This window comes from Ictidomys tridecemlineatus, chromosome 6 (genome assembly GCF_052094955.1).
Source record: "Ictidomys tridecemlineatus isolate mIctTri1 chromosome 6, mIctTri1.hap1, whole genome shotgun sequence".
Lineage (NCBI taxonomy): Eukaryota > Metazoa > Chordata > Mammalia > Rodentia > Sciuridae > Ictidomys > Ictidomys tridecemlineatus.
The window spans coordinates 25856360-25877065 of NC_135482.1; the positions used below are offsets into that span (position 1 = coordinate 25856360).

General features: G+C 38.5%; 1 long non-coding RNA gene and 1 other non-coding gene across 2 annotated transcripts in view; both read left to right on the plus strand.

Annotated features, from left to right (window-relative positions):
* The first annotated feature begins 362 nt into the window (after positions 1–362).
* The window catches only part of LOC120888606 (uncharacterized), a 37244-nt gene continuing 16900 nt past the window's right edge, over positions 363–20706 (plus strand). Inside the window, exons 1-2 of the long non-coding RNA XR_013440396.1 lie at positions 363–1543; positions 17175–17289. This is a non-coding gene — a long non-coding RNA (uncharacterized LOC120888606). The remainder of the gene's footprint in view (positions 1544–17174; positions 17290–20706) is intronic.
* LOC120888757 (small nucleolar RNA SNORD28) lies at positions 13414–13487 on the plus strand. Its single transcript, XR_005732445.2, has one exon. It is a non-coding gene; the product is annotated as a small nucleolar RNA SNORD28 (small nucleolar RNA).

Here is a 20706-nt window from a genome sequence, read left to right on the forward strand (position 1 = left end):
TTAAATTGTCGAATCTGGCCTTGAACTTGGGGTTCTCCTGCCTCAGCCTCCAAGTCACTGGGAAGGTAGGTGGGCACTACGGTGCCTGGCTGGCTGGGTGACCTTTGAAAACATATTTAACACTTTGAATCTGACTTTCTTCACTTGTAAAGTGATACGTAACAGTATTACTGCAGAGGTATGTTGTGATGGGTAAACAGTGTTTACAGTAACTATTCACATTGCAAAAGTGTAAACATCACATAAACACATTTATACATTTTATGTTATATGTTATACAGTTTTATTATATTTAATGTAGTTAGTGGAAATTTATATTCCAAAATATAATATAAAACTGGTTTTGTGTGTGTATATGTACACATATATAATATCGTTGAAATGATTATTAAGTGACATTTTGCAAGCTCTGGAAAAATCTCATTTAAAGGAAAGTTTTGAAGTAACATTTTGGAAAAAAGGAATGATTTTTTTTCTCTTTATTATACTTTTAGAAAAATCATAGTTTATATTAGCTGAATTCAACCTGGGAACCTGATGCTTTGAGGAACTATAAAATGGACTAGTTTCTCTCAGCACCAAATGCTCTTGGGGGCTCTTTATTTTTAATGTTTTAGTGGAGGGAGTAGAGAGGAAAGTTACTGAGTGGTCAGATACCTGAGGAGAGATGGGGAGAAAAGGAAGGTATGAGAATGGTGGGGTGAGGGGGCTGGTTGGTTCGTGGACTGATGATAGAAGTGTACAGAGGCCAGGGAAGGTAGCTATGAGAGACTGTGCCTGAGGAACCAGGGGGAGTTCATGGCCAGAAAAATGGGGCATGTGTGAGACATTCAGGGGACCCCAAAAATAACTGGAGGAGATTTTAAAGAACAGGTCTTGTAACAATAACTCCGAGAGCTAAGAGCATCATGATTTTAATAATTCATGTTATTATGGCTGGAACATTCACGAGGTTACCATAAATCTAGACTCTTAGATTTTGGTGTGGATGAAAGGAGATTGTACTTGTCTTCATTAATTTTAAATTGTCATCAGTTGAAAGATTTACCTTGTAAGAGTATCTTTTTTTTTGGAGGAAGTAAAAAGAAATCAAAACATTGATTGACAAATATTCTTCAATAGCAGAAACATCAAGATATGAAAAATGGAGAAAATAAATATATTATGAGATCATGGGAAAATAATGCTTTTCCGAGTTGTAAATTATTAGACACCACAAGGTCTGTTTCTCTCCTTTCCAATTACCTGAAGGATCTTTGATGGCTAAGGTGAGCTTCAAGTTTTTGTTGCTTGAAGGACAAAGGTTAAGATTTTAAATTGGAACAAACCAGTGTGGTAATGACAATAATTGCCATCTAGAGTGATTGAAAAAAATTTTTTTTTGTAGTTGTAGATAGACTGAATGCCTTTATTTTACTTGTTTATTTTTATGTGGTGCTGAGGATCGAACCTAGTGCCTCATGAATGCTAGGAAAGTGCTCTGCCACTGAGCTACAGCCCCAGTCCTGGAGTGATTATTATGTGTGAGACCTTGTGACCAAAGGTAAGCATACGCTCGTCCTTCCTTCCTTCCTTCCTTCCTTCCTTCCTTCCTTCCTTCCTTCCTTCCTTCCTTCCTTCCTTCCTTCCTTCCTTCCTTCCTTCCTTCCTTCCTTCCTTGTATTTGGGAGAGATGGGTATCATTAACTCCATTTTACAGATGAAGGAACTAAGTCTCAGGAAGTTTCAATGATTTGGCAAAAAGATTTTTAAAAAATGTATCTTTATAGAGTCACATAGCATGGGCTAACCTTCCAAAAGATGAAAATGAGATTTGAATATGCTCTTGTTGACTCCCAAAGTCAAAGGTAGGGAATGGTGGAATGGTTGAACCTCAAACCAGAGGTAGATAAAACAGAAAATCCTAGGAAGGGACAGGGCAGGTTGGACCTGGGGTTTTGGAGAGCACACTTCTTGTCCCAGTTACATAATAGCTGCAGAAACATACTTAAGGCCAAGAAGCTTCATGCATTGTCTCGTTTAATTCTTAACATCAGGGCTGGGGGTGCAGCTCAGTGGGAGAGTGCTTGCTTTTCATGTTCAAAGCCCTGGCTTCAATCCCATGCACACCTTCTTCTTCTTTCCAAAAGCCAATTCTTACAACAGTCCTGAGAACTTACTACTATTCCCATTATACAGTTAGGGAAACAGAGGCCCCAGAAGGAATTATTCACTTGGTAAAGTTTAAACTCAGACGTGCCTGACTCCAAGTCCTGTGCTCATAATTGGCAAATTATTTGGTTGTAAACATGATCTGTGTTTTCCTAAAAAGTTAAGACACCTTTCTATATTCTTTCTCAAACTTGCATTTCTCCCTTAGCCCTTGCTCCCAGTCCCCGGTGGTTTACGGGGTTGATTTTTGTCAAGCTACAGCTTGGTTTCCGAGCTCTCGATGAAAGAACCACAGGGTGGCAGTATGACCTTGCGCAGTTCAAACACAGGGAAAAAGAAGGTATTCACCAGGCCAGACTGAGATCTGACTGCAAGGGTGGCAGCCAGCGGGCCTTAGCAGCTCATCCTTCCCAGGTGTAACTGCACAGAATTCATCCCCCGCAACTCACCTGAGGGCAAAGGACCCCAGAGACCTCAGTTGAATGACTGTGATGCTCCTTTACCGCAGGAGGGCTCTCCTCCGAGATCCCAGGTAAACCAGGAGGCGTGAGGCTATACATGTGAAAATATTTTGTACCCTGACTCCTTCCTCCCTATTTATGTTTTAGGCTTTATGAAACCTGTGGGTGAAGAGCACAGAAGTGGTGGAAAGAACAAGTAGAGAAAGGGGAAAGGAAGTAGGTGGAACTTTGGGATTTGGTGGCTATGGCTCCGTGGTAGAGCCCTCACCTAGCATGTGTGAGGCCGTGGGTTCAATCCCAAGCACTGCATCAGACCAATAAATAGAATTTAAAAAGAGAGGGGGGGGGCTTTCGAGTCACACAGCATGAGCTCAGCTAGCTACTTGTGCCATTAGTTGCCACACCAATGTCCCTGGATTATTTCCTTAGGCGTGAAATGGGTAAGACAGGGTCTGCCTTGCTGGTGGTTGGGAATATTAAATAAGGCAAAGACAGGATGTATCTTTAGGCCCTTCATCATGGAAATGACCTGTTTCTAAGATGTTTGCTTCCTTTGCCTGGAGAAGTGTGGCGATGGTGAGAAATGTTTGACCGAGATTCCTATCAAAGGAGACAGCAGGACAGCACACACTGGGGTGGAGACCAAGACATATGGACCAGGAGAATTCTTGTTGATTTAATAACATCAAAATGTTTATGGGGCTGACAGAATAAAGGGAGTTTTGTCTGTAGCTCTCTGTGTCATTTTGTAGTTTGTTATGCTATGATGGTGACAAGATAATCGTGATTTTCCAGAGGAGTGGCAAGAAGTACACAAATAGGCTTGATTTTTAAAGGTTCTTAAAGACCAGGATCTCTCCCAGGTCATGTCTTACTTGCCCTTGTGTTGTCTGAACAGGACCAGGATTAGAAGTCTATGTAGTTTTTTTTTTTTTTTAAACCTTACTCTAATTAATTATTGGCTTTATGATTTAGGCTGCTGATCCTTAACCCGAAGTTTGAAAAGTGGGGGAAATTGTAGTAGCTCCTATTTCACAGGCAGATAAAAGGTCACACAGAATAATGTATTTAAAATGCTCAGCTTACATCATACCCTTAGGAAACGTGGGTCAGGCCGGGTGAGTTGGCGCAGGCCTGTAATCCCAGAGGCTCCGGAGGCTGAGGCCGGAGGACTGCGAGTTCAAAGCCAGCCTCAGCAGATTAGTGAGGCACTTAGCAACTCAGCAAAACTGTGTTTCTAAATAAAACATAACAAAGGGCTGGGGATGTGGTTAAGCACCCCTGGGTTCAATCTTTGGTGCCAAAAAAAAAAAAATTCAGGTCGGTGTTAAAAACTTTGCTCAGTTGCAATAACAATGCTGCTTTTCATGGGCTGGGGATTCAGTTACAGCTGGGAATCGGGTAGCATCTGGAATGCTTGAGGAACAGTGGAGAGATGGGACAAAAAGCCAGCCTCTGCCTGCAGCTCTCCTCTCTGGATCAAGGTGTCAACAGCGACCACCTCGACTTCCTTTGCCCTTACTTGGCATTTCTGGGGACCAGCTGGGCACTTCCAGATGCTTTGAATTAGAGATTTCATCAGGGCACCGGGGTCAGAGGCATCTGGTTTGCAGAACAGATGCCTCCACCAGTCATGGCACTTCTTGACCATCATGTCAACCCTCTTACTTCCAATTTCTCACCTTTAAGAGTGAGCTACTTTTTAAGAGTAATACCATTGAGCTCTCCTCCAACATCCTTGTGGAGTGGAGGATTACTACAGAAACGCCTTTAGATCCTCTAAAGATCAGTGGTTTACAAAGTGTGCCTCACTCCCAGTGTTCCCATCAGCATCCCCTGGGAGCCTGTGAGAAGTGCAAATCTCAGCCCCCCACCCCCCATAATTTCTGAACCTGAGACTCCGAGGTGGTCGTGCCTGGCAATCTGTATTAGAACAAGCTTGCTCAAGATGGAAAATTCCTTCTTCTGACCTCAAAAGCAGGCCACGTCTGTACCATGGGGATGCTTTGGCACTTGTTCCCAAGAACAAATCCACTGAGATCAGATTCAGGATGTTATTCTGATGGCCTTATCTATGTTTTGTTATATTATCTCTGCATTTTGCCAGAAGAGAAACCAACAGGATTGGGAATGCTTTTTTAAAGCCAAATCCAGCTCTTACTCTGCCTGCATAAATGTTTAACTGTTTCCCTCTATTACTCATTATTGCAAACCATGAGGCACAAATGTTAACTCTCTTAAAATCTGAACACATGCCACTTAACCCCCCAAATGATTCTTTTCTTGTGTGTGTTTGTGCGTTTTCATCAAGAAAAAAGCAGTTTATCTTCATCGTCTTTAATCCTGAGTTTGGAAATTTTGCATGAGTCTTTGAGCACATGACAGTAGTTATGGCTTCTTGGAAGAGCACTAACGGACAAAACTAGTATATTAAATTTACAAATTACTGTCAAATGTGTTTTCTTACTTAATTCTTACCGTTGCTGTGTGTATTATCCTTTTTTTTTTTCTTTAAATGGGAAAACTGAGGATCAGAAGTTTATATCTTTATCTTTGGGCATCAAAGGTTTCCCCCCCCCCCCCCCGCAGGGGATAGTCTTTTCAGATTTTTAAACAGGACTATAGGAATAACAAGAGCAACGAGTGTGTAGTAGCTGTTTTCTATATGCCAGACACTGTAATAGGTGCATTCTGTGTCCTCTTTGATCCACAAAACAAGTGAGGAAGTAAATATTGCTATTCCCATTGTACAAAAGGGAAGATAATCTACAGAGAATAAACCACTTACCTATGTCATATACAACATAGAGGGTGATGAGCTGGGGTTCAGATGCCGATTGGTGTATTTTTTAAAAACAATATTTTAAATGACTTGTAAACATTATATATATAATGTTTACAATGATACTAGTAAACTTGTATATATTACATGATGTTTTGATATATGAATACCTTGTGGAATGTCTAAATCAATCTATTGAACATATTCTTTGCATCACATACTTATCAATTTTCTGTGGTGAGAACACTTAAAATCTACCCTGTTGACAAGTTTCAGGCATACAATATTTTGTTATAATTGTAGTCATTGTGATATACAATAGATGTTTTGAATTTATTCCTCTTAACTGAACTTCTATATCTTTTGGCCAACTTCTCCCCAATCTCCCCACCCCTGGCCTCTGGTAAATTCCATGTTACTCAGTTTCTATGAATTCTACTTCCTTATTGTCCACATAGAATGAGATCATGTGGTATTTGTCTCTTTGTGCCTGGTTTATCCATGGTTGTAAATAACAGGATTTTTCTTTTTTAAGGTCAAATAATATTCCATTATGTATATGCACCACATTTTCTTCATCCATTCATCAACTTAGGTTGTTTCTATCTCTTGGCTATTAAGAATAGTGCTGCAATGAATGTAGGTCTGCAGAAGACTCTTCAGCATACTGATTTCATTTCCTTTAGATAAATACACCCTATAGTGGGATTGCTGGATCATATACTAATCCTATTTCTAGTTTTTTTGAGGAACTTCTGTATTGTATTTCATAATGCACATATTGATTGACATTCCCACCAACAGTGTGCAAGTTATCTACATCCTTGCCAATACTTATTAACGTTTGTCTTTTTAGTAGTAGCCCTTCAGTTATATCAAGTGTGAGGTCATATTTCATTGTGTCTTAATTTGCATTTTTCTGTTGATTAGTGACGTTGAATTTCTTTTGTTTTCATTTACCTGTGGGCCATTTGTATGTCTCTTGAGAACTGTCTATCTATTTAGTTCCTTTGCCCATTTTAAAATCAGGTTATTTTGTTTCTATACTATTGAGTTATCTGAGTTCCTAATATATTTTGGATATGAACCCTTTTCCAGGTATATTATCTGCAAATATAAACTCCCATTCTGTGAGCTGCATTTTTCTTTTTATTCTGCTGCTCATTGTTTCCTTTGCTGTGCAGAAGCTTTTTGGTTTGAAGTAATCCTGTTTGTCTGTTTTTGCATTTACTGCTGGTGCTTTTGAAGTCATATCCATAAATAATTGCCCAAACCACTGTCGTGGACCTTTCTCCTATGTTTTCTTCTAGTAGTTTTATAATTTCAGGTCTTAGGAATAAATATAATTAATTTTGAGTTGTTTTTATATGCAGTGTGAGATGAGGGTCAAAATCTGAAGGCACCTGCTCTTAGCCTGTATGGACATGATCTCTGCAGACACTGTTTCTGAGCAGTATCTTGATCTTTCAAAGAAGACAATGTTTACCTTTGACTAACCCAGAATGAAATAGGAAAAAGAGCAAAAGAAACTCTAAAAACTCAATGCCTTCAAGTCAAAGGACTTTACTGTTTACAGATGGAACAGGAGTGACTAACACCCCATTTATCGTATTGATTGGTATTGACGGTTTATTTTGTCAATGCCCTATCTCTTTTCAGAAAGGATGTTAGAAAGCTGTGTCTATGAGAGATCTCCTGTAATTCCATTAAGTAGTTTTATCTACAGATAAGAAAGACAGGCCCTTCCTAAGAAGCCGGCCCCTAAGTCATTATTTGAAATGAGTTCAAATTAGTTCTGTTATTCTCACCCTACAAACAGCCCCAGCTTATGACATCCACCTCCCTATAGGACAAGAAAATAGTTTGAATAAGAAGAACAAAAAGTTCATTACAAATTGTTTTGCCCATATTTGAATGGTTCAGAAATTATAAAGCAAGAATAAAATGGAAATTTTTCTGGAATCAGATTTTAACATCTCAGTGCATAGAACAGGGTTGGTGAGAAGATCAAATTCCACTTTTCTTCTTCAAGCACTCCTTATTGCTTTGTTTCCAATGGAAACAATTCCACTGTCCTATTTAGCCTGGGTTAGTCCCTGGTTCTCAAAAGTCTGAGCATGCATGTGGGACTCTTGCCCTCTAGGCAAGCACACCATCAGCTGCCCTCTGATTGGGATTTGTTGGTTCAAGTCTCAGTTGAGGGCTGGCCGGTACTTGAATGCAGCAGTCCTTCATTATCTTTGGTGCCAGCAAGATTCTTTCTTGTTCCTAAGGAGTCACTTGGCATGAAGTGAAGTTGCATGCCACACTGCTCTTCAGCAGTGCAAAGTTCTGAGCTCAGATGCCATGTGTAAATTTTTGGTTTAGGGAGGAACAGTTTTATTGAACATAGATATAACTTCCATAGCCTACACTTCACCCAATTAAGGTGTATAATTCACTGTTTACACAGAGGTTGCAACCAGTATAATAATCAATTTTAGAATAATTTTATTACTCCAAAAAGAAATTCTATACTTTTATCCTCTTTAGTTATCACTTTTATTTATTTATTTATGGTACTGGGGATTGAACCCAGGGATGCTTAACCACTAAGCCACACCCTCAGCCATTTATTTATTTATTTATTTATTTATTTATTTAGAGGCAGGGTCTTGCTAAGTTGCTTAGGGCCTTGCTAAGTTGCTGAAGCTGGCTTTGAAACTGGGATCCTCCTTCCTCAGCCTCTCAAGCCACTGGGATTACAGGCCTGCGCCACCATGCCTGGCTAGTTATCACTTTTTGATTTTCCTATTTCAACCCTTAGTCTCAATTTTGTGTGGTCACTGATCTTGCTTCTGTCTCTGTAGCTTTGCCTGTTTTGGACGTTTCATCTAAGTGGAATTTCCCAGTGTGTGGACTTGGCTGAGTCGGTGAGTGGTAGTATGCTCGGGTGACTACAGGCAAGGGACAGATTTGTTTGTTTCTTTTTTTTTTTTTATTGGTTGTTCAAAACAGATTTGTTTCTATTCCTTGCCTCCCTGCCTACCACCTGTACAACCGTGGAAAGAACCCAAACTAGTCTGCAGTTTCTTTGCCTGCTCAACGAGGATGTTTTTTCCACATCCTTTCATTAAAATCTTTTTAATTTTGCAATCATCTCAAACTCACAGACAAGTCAAAACAATAGTACAATGAACCTCTGTGCATTCCCTCCGTGTTCCAGTTGATGAATTCTACAGTCTTTATCATGCTCTCTTGTCTCTTCATGTGTGTATTTTTTAAAACATTTAAAAGTAAATTGCATATACTTCTTTATCCCAAATATGTTAGTGTATATTTCCTAAAAAGCATCTTTTGTACATCATTATGGAAAAAATTATTAAAAGGTAGATATGATCTTTGATACAACAATATTATCTCTTCTGCAACCCTTAGTCAGCTATTGCCAATTGTTCCATTAATGTCAAGGATCACCAATTGTCTTTAGTCTTGTTTAATCAATGACAATTACCCAGGTATTCTTTTGCTTTTATGATCTCGACAGTTTGAAGAGAATAGTCCATTTATTTCACTTATTTGGTAGAATGTCCCTCAATTTGTGTTTCTTGTGTTTCCCTGTGACTAGATTAGGGTTTCTTTTTTCTTTTATTTTCTTTCTTTTTTTTTTTTGAGATCTTCTTAGTCCTCTTGTACATGTCAATTATTTTCACTACTTTTATCACTTTATCAAGGAGGTATTGTCACATTTTTCCACCGTAAAATTACCATTTTCTAGCTGACTGTGGTAGCAAACACCTGTAATACCAGCAACTCTGGAGGCTGAGATAGGAGGTTTGCAAGTTTCAGCCTCAGCAACTTGGTGAGACCCTAAGAAATTTAGTAAGACCCTGTCTCCAAAAAATAAATAAATAAATAAATAATAAAAAAGCAATTAAAAAAGGGCTGGGGTTGTGACTCAGTGGTTAAATGCCCCCTGAGTTCAATCTTCAGTACAAAAAAAAAAAAAATTAAGTGTTTTTAAGAGGTTACCAAAACAACAACAACAACAAAAAACAAAACTGCCCCCCCCAATTAAGTCTTTTAAGAGGATACTTTTAGAACTCTTACATAAACACCCTATTTCTCATTAAGCTTTAACCTGCTAGTTTTAGCATCCATTGACAATTTTTCACAATTATTACCATGATGATTGACACACGATGATTTTCTAATTTCTATTGCTCCTTCAGGATGATTATTTGCTTCCTAGTATAAGACAGAGCTTTTCCATTATAATCAGTATTGTATCATTTTAAATTTTTGCTTTGATTGTTGTAGACTTGGCCAATGGGGTCTTTTTCAGTCTGGCTCCTGTGTCCTTTTGACAAACACTTGCCATTCTTAAGCATTTCTGTACTTCATACTACAAAAGTATATTTAGCTTCATTTTGTATGTGTGCTGCTTCAACTCTGAAATCAGCCATTTCTCCAAAAGCTCTGATTCCTTCTAGATGAGGAAGAGTTGAGATACCAATATGTGAGCACTAGGAGTGTTCATTTTCCTGAGACGCCATTACTTCTAGGTCCTCTCAGTGCATGGAGCTGGGTAATACAGGTGTGTATACACATGGGTTTTAGTCAGCTATTTTCACTGCTCTGACTAAAGTACCCAACCAGAACAATTCTGGGGGCTCATGGTTTCAAAGATCCTAGTCCAAGAAGGCTGGCTCTATTTGTCCGGGCTTAAGGTGAGGCAGAACGTCATGGCAGAAGAGTGTGACAGAAAGAAGCAGCTCACATGTTGATCAGAAAGCAGAGAAAGAATCCACTCACCAGATAGAAATATATACCACAAAGCCATGCCCCCAATGCCCCACTTCCTCCAGCCACACCCCACCTGCCTTTAGTTACTACTCGATTAATCCCATCAGGTGATTAATTCACTGATTGGGTTAAGGCTCTCATAATTCAATTATTTCTTCTCTACGCCTTCTTGCATTGTCTCACATGTGAGCTTTGGGGGCATACCTCACTTCCAAACTCTAACCACATTTTCTATATTTCATATCTCTTTATATGAGAAAATAATACTTCCAGTTGCAATCCAATGCCACAGGTTCATTCAAACCTTCTCCCTTTCCATGTTATGCCTCCATTCATGGACAGTGAGAAACCTGATTCATTATTTGCATGTTTACATATTTTCTGAAGTTTTCTTTATTCTTTTCCATAAGATTGGTTTTTTGCTACCTAAAATCACTTGTCCCCCAAACAAACACTAAATAAAGAAGCTATGAGACTAAAAAATACAATTAATAATTCGCACTTAACAGACATAAAAACAAACATTTTATCTATATGCTTAATATGCTTTTTTTCTCGGCACCACATGAATCCTTCTCTAAAATGAACCATATCTGAGGCCACACAGCAACTCTTAGCAAATGCAAAAAAGTAGAGATGATATCTTACATTCTGTCAGATCATAATGGAATGAAATTAGATCAACAATAAAATAGAAAATAGAAGCTACTCTAACACCTGGAGACTAAATAATACACTATTGAATGACCCTGATAGCTAAAGAATTCAGGGATGAAATAAAAAAAATACTCAGAGGTAAATGTGAATATCGACACAGTTTATCAAAATCTCTAGGAAACGATGAAGACGGCCCTAAGAGGAAAGTTCACTGCATTAAGCTCATTCATTAAAAGAATAGAAAGTTAACAAATAAATTAAATTTACAGGTCAAAGCCCTAGAAAAAGAAGAACAAATCAACACCCAAAGAAGTAAAAGAAGGAAATAATTAAAACCAGAGCTGAAATCAATGAAATTGGAATTGAAACAAAAATTCAAAAAATCAATGAAACAAAAAGTTGTTTCTTTGAAAATATGAAATCAATAAAACCTTAGCCAAGCTAACAAAAAGATTACTAAATTTAGTGATGAAAACAGAAATATCACCACAGACACTATTGAAATACAGATGACAGAAATGATTTTGAAAATCCATGCTCCAATAAAATAGAAAATCATGAAGCCATCGACAAGTTTCTAGAGGCATATGACTTTCCCAAATTGAATCAGAAGCACATAGAAAATTTAAACAGATCAATTTCAAGCAATGAAATTGAAGATGTCATCAAAAGCCTACCAACAACAACAACAAGAAACCTGGAAGCAGATGAATTCTCAGCTGAGTTCTACCAGACCCTTAAAGGATAACTAACACCAATCCTCCTCAAATTATTCCATGAAATAGTAAAGGAGGGAATCCTTCCAAATTCATTCTATGAGGATGGCATCACCCTGATACCAAAACCAGGCAAAGATGCTTCAAGGAAAGAAAACTTCAGACAAATATTCCTGATGAACATATATGCAAAAATTCTTAATAAAATACTAGCAAATTGCATACAAAACATATTAGGATGATAGCACACCACAATCAAGTGGGGTTCATCCCAGAGATGCAAGGATGGTTCAATATATGAAAATCAATAAATGTAATTCATCACATCAATCGACTTAAAGACGAGAATCACATGATTATCTTAATAGATGCATAAAAAGCATTTGACCATATTCAGCATCCATTCATGCTCAAAACACTAGAAAAATTATGGATAGTAGGAACATACCTCAACATTGTAAAAGCTACATTTACACTAAACCCAAGCCAACATCATTCTAAATGGAGAAAAATTGAAAACATTCCCTCTAAGAACTGGATCACGTGTCCTCTTATTTCCCCTTGGTGGTCACTGCTCTGGTCTTCCAGATGTCTTTCAGAATTTATGCCCTTAGGGTAGTCTTCCTCTTTCTGGAGGTGGGTTTGGATTAATCTGAGGCTCTCCTAAGATCTCTTTTCTCTCCTCCATGGTCTTTCTTTTTTTTTTTAATTTTTTTTAAAGAGAGGATTTTAATATTTATTTTTTAGTTTTTGGTGGACACAACATCTTTGTTTGTATGTGGTGCTGAGGATCGAACCCGCGCCACACGGATGCCAGGTGAGCGCGCTACCGCTTGAGTCACATCCCCAGCCCCACGGTCTTTCTAATAGAGAGCTCTTGCTCTCTACTAAGGCTTGCTGTGGGAGTTGGCAAGATAAGTCCCTGCTATTTGATGTTTCTTTCTGTACTTGTAGGTAAACTAAGGTTTGGGCATTTTCTATTTTCTATTTCTGCGGAAGTTGTGGGTTTCTAATGGTTTTTGTTATTCCTTATTGTTGTTTGAGGAAATGTAGGAAGATTTGGATTTAGGAGCTAACTGTATCCTCAGCTTCCTGGAAGTTCATCCAAATAAGAATTTTTATTCTGTTATAAGTAAATGACATAACCTTTACAGAGGGCTAAGTTTTTTTGTGTGGGTGTGGGTGTGATTGAAAAAGAGAGAGAGAGAGAAAGAGGATTAAGTAAGACTAATTATATAATATCAAAAGCATAGTACCTGGCTTGTAGTTAATAATAATAGAAATTTAATGAGATTTTCCTAAAAACAATTTCTATTCTCATTTTAAATTTGACTTTTATTAAAGTAATATACATATACAGTTTTTAAATAATTTCAAAGCTTCTATGGAGAGACAACCATCCCTAGCTGTATCCTTTTTTTGTCTCACATCCATCACTCAGAGGAAAAACTCTATTTCTAGCTATTTCTTCTGGTACTTAGCTTTTAATTCCTGGATAATATTCTTATATTTCTTAATTTAGATAATGGCAACATTTTGTTAAATCAATCTCACCTCAACATTACTTTTGAGCTGGATGATTCACTTGGAGATTTCACAAGACTTGGCAGAATAGTTGTATTCATGTGTATTAGTCTGTTTTATGCTGCTATAACAAAATACTGCAGACTGGGGAGTTTACAATGAATAGAAATCTATTGGTTTACAGCTCTGGAGTCTGGGAAGTCCAATGGAGTGGCCAGCATCTGGTGAGGGCCTTTGTGCTGTGTCATTCCTTGGCACAAGGAAGAAGGAGGGACTGAACCATGAGCAAGTGGGAGCATAGGTTGAACTTTTATTTTTTTAAAAGAAACCCACTCTGGTAAGCTGACTTGAATGAATAAGCTGATGCTCTGTGAGGCACAGAAGTTAATAGCAGCTGGAGTTCTGATGGCAGTTGTTGATAATGAAACGTAAAAATAAAAGTAAAAAAAAAAATCCACTGCCATGATAATAGTGTTAATTCATTCTTGAGGGAAGAACTCTAATAAGCCCTTAAAGATTCCAGTTCTCAATACTGTTGCATGGGGGTTAAGTTTCCAAAACCTAAACATAGGGGAGGGGTACATTCAAACCATAGCATCATGGCTAAGATTATCTATCTATCTATCTATCTATCTATCTATCTATCTATCTATCTATCTATCTATCTATCTATCTAACTTTTCAGCAAAAGAAAGAGCAAAATCAGCAACAATAAAGGACACATGGGATGAAGTCCAGAGGAGACCAGGTATGCGCTACCCGAATCCTGTCCTCTCCAGAAGAAGTCACATAGGATGCACTCAATTCCTTCACCTGGTATTGACAGCTGCAATATGTTGTCAACCAGGAAACTCCTTGGAGATCAAGTGTCCAGTGTTTTTATTATTTATTGGGGGCTTGTCACCTAGGCATCCTCTGCTTAACATGAGCAAAATTCTAGGCTTGTGAAAGAAAAGCAGATGTTCAGAATAAACCATATTGTTTGCACAAACGATTTAGATACAGTAAATTGCTCATCACTTATCCTGAAATCCAAGATGCTAGCCAAGGGCCAAAGGGCCAAGCTTGACAAGATATCTAAAACACAGCAGTCATATCTATTATACTTTTGTTTTTGCACAATGGTTTTTGTAAAGATTTTTTACACTAGAGTCAAGTAGTATGCTTATGATTACATCCAACAAATATGATTATATGTCCTTTCTTGTGCAAATTTTTTGTTTCCCCGAGTCAATAATTGCTTCTATTTGTTTATTTTTATTTTTTGCTCACTTAATTTTCTAGGTCACTAATTATTAATTCTTCCTCCCCAAAGCTGACAGAATTGTAAAAAGATAGTTAAGCAGTAAGATTTGAGCGGTAACTTGGGGGCATATTATAAAAATTCTTGTCTGCCATTTTCTGTGCATTGTTTATGCTCCTCCAGATTCATAAGTTGAAATTCTAGCCCTTAAGGCATTGTGATCGGGAAATAGGGCATTTGGGAGACAGCTGGGTCATCTTGAATAGGATTAATGCTGTTTTAAGAGGAAACAAGAGAGCTAGCTGCTTCTCTGCTGTCTGCCCTGTGAGGACACATGGAAGAGGCAGCCATCTGCAACTAGGAAGCAGCCCTCACAGACAACAGATCTGCCAGCACTTTGAACTTGAACTTCCCAGCTTCTAGAACTGGGATAAATACATGTTTGTTGTTTAAGTCACCCAGCCTGTGGTGTTTTGTTACAGTAGCCAGAGCTGACTAGTATATCAAGCAAAATAATTTTGAGTTTTTTTTTTTTCTGTAGGCTCTGACAAAGTTTAATGAGAAAGAGATTTGATTAAATTTGCTTGTTAGAAAGACTGCTTTGCAGGAGGAGGGCTAAGTGTGGGTAAAGACAGAAAGTAGAGAGAGGAGGTATATCAAGACCATAGTCAAAGGCAGATGTGAAGAGTATCTGAGCTATAACAGAAAAGATGAGAAAGGAGGGGAGCACTTGGTTTCCACTAGACTTGGGGGATATGGTTGAGGGGGTGAGGAATTATAGGTAGAAGATAATGGAATATGAAGAAATGTGAAAACTCACCCTAACGTCGGATAAATTTTGTAATTATTTAGCTGGATATTTTAGTTTCTTAGGAATATATAACACATTTTTATAAACCGGGTGTCTCAAAACAACAGAAATTTGTGCTTTTCCAATTCTAGGGGCTTGGTGTCCAAAATTTAGGTGTTGGCAGTGTTGGTTTCTCTTTCCCATTCTGAGGTGAGTCCATTCTGTGCTGAGAACTCTCCCAGCTCCTGGGGGCTGCTGGCAATCCTGGCCATTTCTTGGCTTGTAGGTGCGTCACCCCAATCGCTGCCTCTGTCCTTACATAACCTTCTCCCTGTGTCTGTTGTTCTCTTCTTAAAAGGACACCGCTGATATTGAACTGAGCGCCTGTCCCTCTCTAGTATGACCTCATCTTTATTTTGTTACAGCAGCAGAGACCCTCTTTTTAAATAAGGTCACATTCTGAGGTTCTGAGTGGATATGAATTCTGGAGGGACACAATCTGATCCCATATGCCAGAACACGCACTCACATCTCTGCGTTGCGTCTGTTGTCTCCCTTCCCTCATCCCTAACACCTCCTTGACCATGCCAGGAGTGGTCTTACCAGTGCTGGAAACTTGGTTGATAATGTTTTCTTAAACTTAAGGTTCGTATCCCACTTCTGGAAGTACTAGATTGTATGTCATTTCACATGAGAACGTCACAAACATCTGGATCTCCTAGTCCTTGCCTCTAACAAGCCCATATCTTTATTTCCAATGGGGAAGGGGAGGGAAAAGAAATCAGTGCCTGGTGTCTCTGAATAATATTTTTGACCCCAGGCTTCCATTGTCCAAGTGGGACTTGGATAAACAACATGGCCTAAGTGAATAAGTGGCTGGGATGGGGCTCCACCATAGATCTTCTGATTAAAGTGATTTTACATCCCTGTCTGTCTGGCACAGTTTAAGCCAGTTATTCTGTCATAGTTACCATAGCTCCCCCTTCATTCTCCAAAAATTTCTATTATGTATGATAGATTATATATCCATACTACCCTAATCTCCCCTTTTCTATGGAATGTGTCTCCTCCATGGATGCATGAAACTGCAGATAGATACTTCTAAACCCTTTATTTACCATGATTTTTACTTTACCTACATACCTATTGATAAACTTTAATTTATAAATTAGGCACAGTAAGAGAGTGACAGCAACTAATTATATAACAGTATAATATAGTAAAAGTTATGTGAATGTGGCCTTTCTCTCTCTCTCTCCCTCAAAGTATAGCTTCTGATATAGTTTGGTCCTTAAATGTTTCCCAGATGTCCATGCTTTGAAGACTTGGTCTTCAACCTAGTGCTATGGGAGTTGGTGGAACCTGGAAGACATGGGGCATAGTGGGGGATCTTTAGGTCACTGGGTGTGTGTCCTTGTAGTCTCCTACAAGGACACACACCCAGTGGTGGGACCCAGTCCTCCCTGTTACTCTTTCTCACTTCCCAGTCACAAGGTGAGGAAGTTTGCTTCATGTGAGCTCCTCACCATGATGTGCTGCCTTGCTAAGGGTCTGAGATCAATGGGGGCAACTGATCATGGGATGGAACCTCTGAAAACATGAGCCAGAATAAACTTTTTTTTTATTTAAGTGGATCACGTCAGGTATTTGTTAGAGTGGCAGAAAGCTTGCCAACACAGTATCCTCTTGTGCTGTCCTCACCCTTATTCTTGTGCGGCTGTGAGATGATGCAGAGCCTACATGGTGACATGAAGCCAGGGACACAGAGTTAGGCTACTATTGACCATCCCAGGATATATCGGAAGGAAGATCATCAGCTTCAGGGGATTCTAGATCATCTTCCACTGACTATGGGCTGTTGAAATGGAGAAAAGTGAGAGTACAGACAAAGGGAAACTGTGGCATTCCTGACTGTCTGGTATTTTCTACCAAGACATCCAACTCTCCAAGACCAGAGAGAATCAGTAATTTCAAATGCTAGTCTTTGGCTAAAGAGTATTAAAATGCAAGATTGATTTCTGGTGCAGAGTTTGCTTGATTTCTCCAGTTTTTTTTTTTTTCACAGAGTAATTGGAATGCTGAATTCTTCAGTCATGATAATTGGCAAGTGAAAAGAAGAAAAGTACATCAAAGGAGTAAAGAATACTTTATGGATAAATGGCTTTCTTCAAACTGCCAAGGTCTGCATCCAGTTTGTTTGGGGCTGGAGACTTTTAGAAACTTCCATTGAAATGCAGAAAGCAAGAAACATATACCATCCGCCTTTTAAAGAAATCAAATCTGATTGTGGCCCAGTGTATTTTCTTTTTCATTAATAGACTTCAGTTTTAGGGCATGTTTACATTCACAGAAATGCTGAACAGAAATACGAAGAGTTTTCACATACCCATACCACATCTCCTTTCCTTCCTTCCTTCCTTCCTTCCTTCCTTCCTTCCTTCCTTCCTTCCTTCCTTCCTTCCTTCCTTCTTTCTTTCCTTCCTTTCTTCCTTCCTTCCTTCCTTCCTTCCTTCCTTCCTTCCTTCCTTCCTTCCTTCCTTCCTTCCTTCCTTCCTTCCTTCCTTCCTTCCATATTTTTTGGTTGTCAATGGATATTTATTTATTTATTTATTTATTTAATGTGGTGCTGAGAATCCAACCCACCTTCTTATTAACATCTTGTATGGTCGTGATATATTTGGTTTGATAAACCAATACTGATTCATCATTATTAATTAAAGCCTATGGTTTACCTTTGGGTTGAGTCCTACAGTTCCAGGGTTCTGACAAACTGCGGAGTCATATCTGCTACGTCCCCTTCCTTCCCCATTCTCTGACCTGTAGCTCCAGTGATCAATTACTGTCTTTATAGTTTTGTCTTTTCCAAAATAACATGTAGTTGAATGTTGGCTGTTGAGTTGTATCCCCCCACACCCCAAGCTTTATTGCCCTTTTAACCTCTAGTACCACAGCATGAGACTTTATTTGGAAATTACAAAGGTATTTAGTTAAGCTGAAGTTTTACTGGAGTCGAGTGGGCCCTTAATCCAATATGGGTGGTTTCTTTAAAAGAAGAGAGAAATTTGACACAGATACAAAAAGGACATCATACAATAATGAAGGTAGAGATGGGAGTTTGCAGCTTCAAGCTAAGAGTGCTAGGGATTGCACTCTAGATGCTAAGAGAAAGGCATGGAACAGATTCTTTGCTGGAGCTCTTAGGAGAGTGAGGCTGTACCAACATCTCGATTTTGGACTTCCAGTCTCCAGAGCTGTGAGAGAATAAATTTCTGTTCTTTTCAGCCACCACATTTGTGGTTATTTGTTAAGGCAGCTCTCAGAAACTAATACATTGAAATGAACCATTGTGTAAACTTTGGACTGATTCTTTCACTTAGAAATCTGTGGAGGTACTTTAGATAAATATTTCTTATAGCTTGAGAGTTCATTTCTCTGAATTTGCTGTATGGTATTCCCTTATATAGATGTACCACAGTTTATGCCGCTGATAAGTGACACAGCTGGGATTTGAACTCAGGTGGTCAGCTCACAGAGCCACATGACTCTCTCTGCTGCTTCCCTCAGGCATAGCTAACCCAGCAAGTGATGATGGCCTGGACCAAGGACGATGAGTCTTAGCTTGGCCAGCAGTCAGTGAAGTGATAGAAAAAGCTATGCCAAAATTTGAACAGGGGTTATCAATGAGGCCAATTAGGGATTCTCTTGTGACTATGAACTGAGGATAAAAATAGAAGAATTAGAGGAAGAGGCAGACATCAAGACTCCCATGGCACGAACTTGGGTAACCTGAGGCTAAAGAGTTTGAGCAGGGTTGTGTAGGAATCAAAGCAAGGATCAGCCAAGAGTGTTTTTGCAAGCAGAGGTGTAACGGAGAGAAAATATACAGAGTGCAAGACAAAGTGGATAGTCCCGGGAGGAGAGGGCATGAGGTGGCAGAGAACATTCATGAATTCTCATGGCCAATAAGTTTGGGATTCTTGCAGTTTTTTTGGTCTATTCCCCTACACCCATGAAAGTCTCAACAATGCTACCATGTTGTATATAGAAGGTGACCCACAGGAGGTGGCTTGGGTCCTGCTCATGGCAGCTTAGCTGAGGACAGTTCAGAACCATCAATACCAAGGAGTTGGGGAGACTGCTCAGAGCCCCGAGACCAGTGACTCTAGTGGAGATCTCTCTTTTCTGTGGCTCCTCTTTTCTCATGAGATTTCCTTCTCTTTTATTATCAACACTACTATTTCCAGAAAACAACATATCTAATTGTTGAAGTAGCTTAAAGTTACTTTTTTTTCCAAGAGCATCAAGAACAAAGAACACTGTGTATGTGAAAAAAAAAATTTCTTTATATTCTCTTAAAATTTTCTTGTCCCCATATTAGAGATAAAAATAAGAGCATTTAATTCCACTTGAGAATAATAGCTTTTAAAAATCAAAGCATGTAAAAGTGAGGTTCACCTAGATTTTTAACATCTTAAGAGTTACATGTTTCAAATTACCTTTCAGTGGTGACTGAAGTTTTGTTTTCTTTCCCTTGTGAAGATCCAAGGCTGATCATGCATGTGCGTGAATCATTTAGGTAATGACTTTTCATTTATTAGAATATTCATAAAATCTGCCTCATATTTTCCTCTCCACTGTCAATTCCATGCCTCAATAATGGTGCTCAAGGCTAGTTTTGTATCTTCCAATTTGTTTCCTGGTACCCAGTGTTGAGAGTGAACTTAAGGGATCAGCTAAGGTTCAGGTGGGCCATCCACAAGATTTCAATGGAATAGCTCTGATTTTTCATCCCAGTTTTATCACCTTTCTGAGTGTAATCTCAAGCAAATCTTCTAATCCCTCTGATTATTAGTGCTCTCAGCTAGGAAATGTAATAGTAAACTCATTAGAAACCATTTAACAGGATTATTATGAGACTTTGATGACAACCTGTATGTTAAACCACTAAGGTAAGGATTATTTCATAATTCCCTTTAGCATTGATTTTTGGCTACAAGTAGTTCAATTTCGCTTTGTTGATATTTGCTATCTTTTAAATTTTTTATTTGTTCTTTTTATTTATACATGACTGTACAATGTATTTGGACATATTATACATATATGTAGTATAACTTCCCATTCACATGGATGATATTTGCTATCTTTATTTTTATTGCCATCTTTATTTATTAGTTAAATGACTTTGAGCAAACAATTTAAAATCTTCATCATTGTTCTTTTTTATTAAAATTTTTTAGTTGTGGATAGACATATTTTTATTTTTTATTGATTTAAAATGAAATAATATAAAGTAAATGACAGTGGAATGCATTACAATTCTTATTACACATAACAGCACAATTTTTCATATCTCTGGTTGTATATAAAGTATGTTGACACCAATTCAAGTCTTCATACATGTACTTTGGATAATGATGCCTATCACATTCCACCATTCTTGATAATTCCCTGCCCCCTCCCTTTCCCTCCCACCCCTCTGCCCTATCTAGGGTTCGTGGATTCCTCCCATGCTCCCCCTCCCTACCCCACTATGAATCAGCCTCCTTATATCAGAGAAAACATTCGGCCTTTGTTTTTTTTGGGGGGGGATTGGCTAA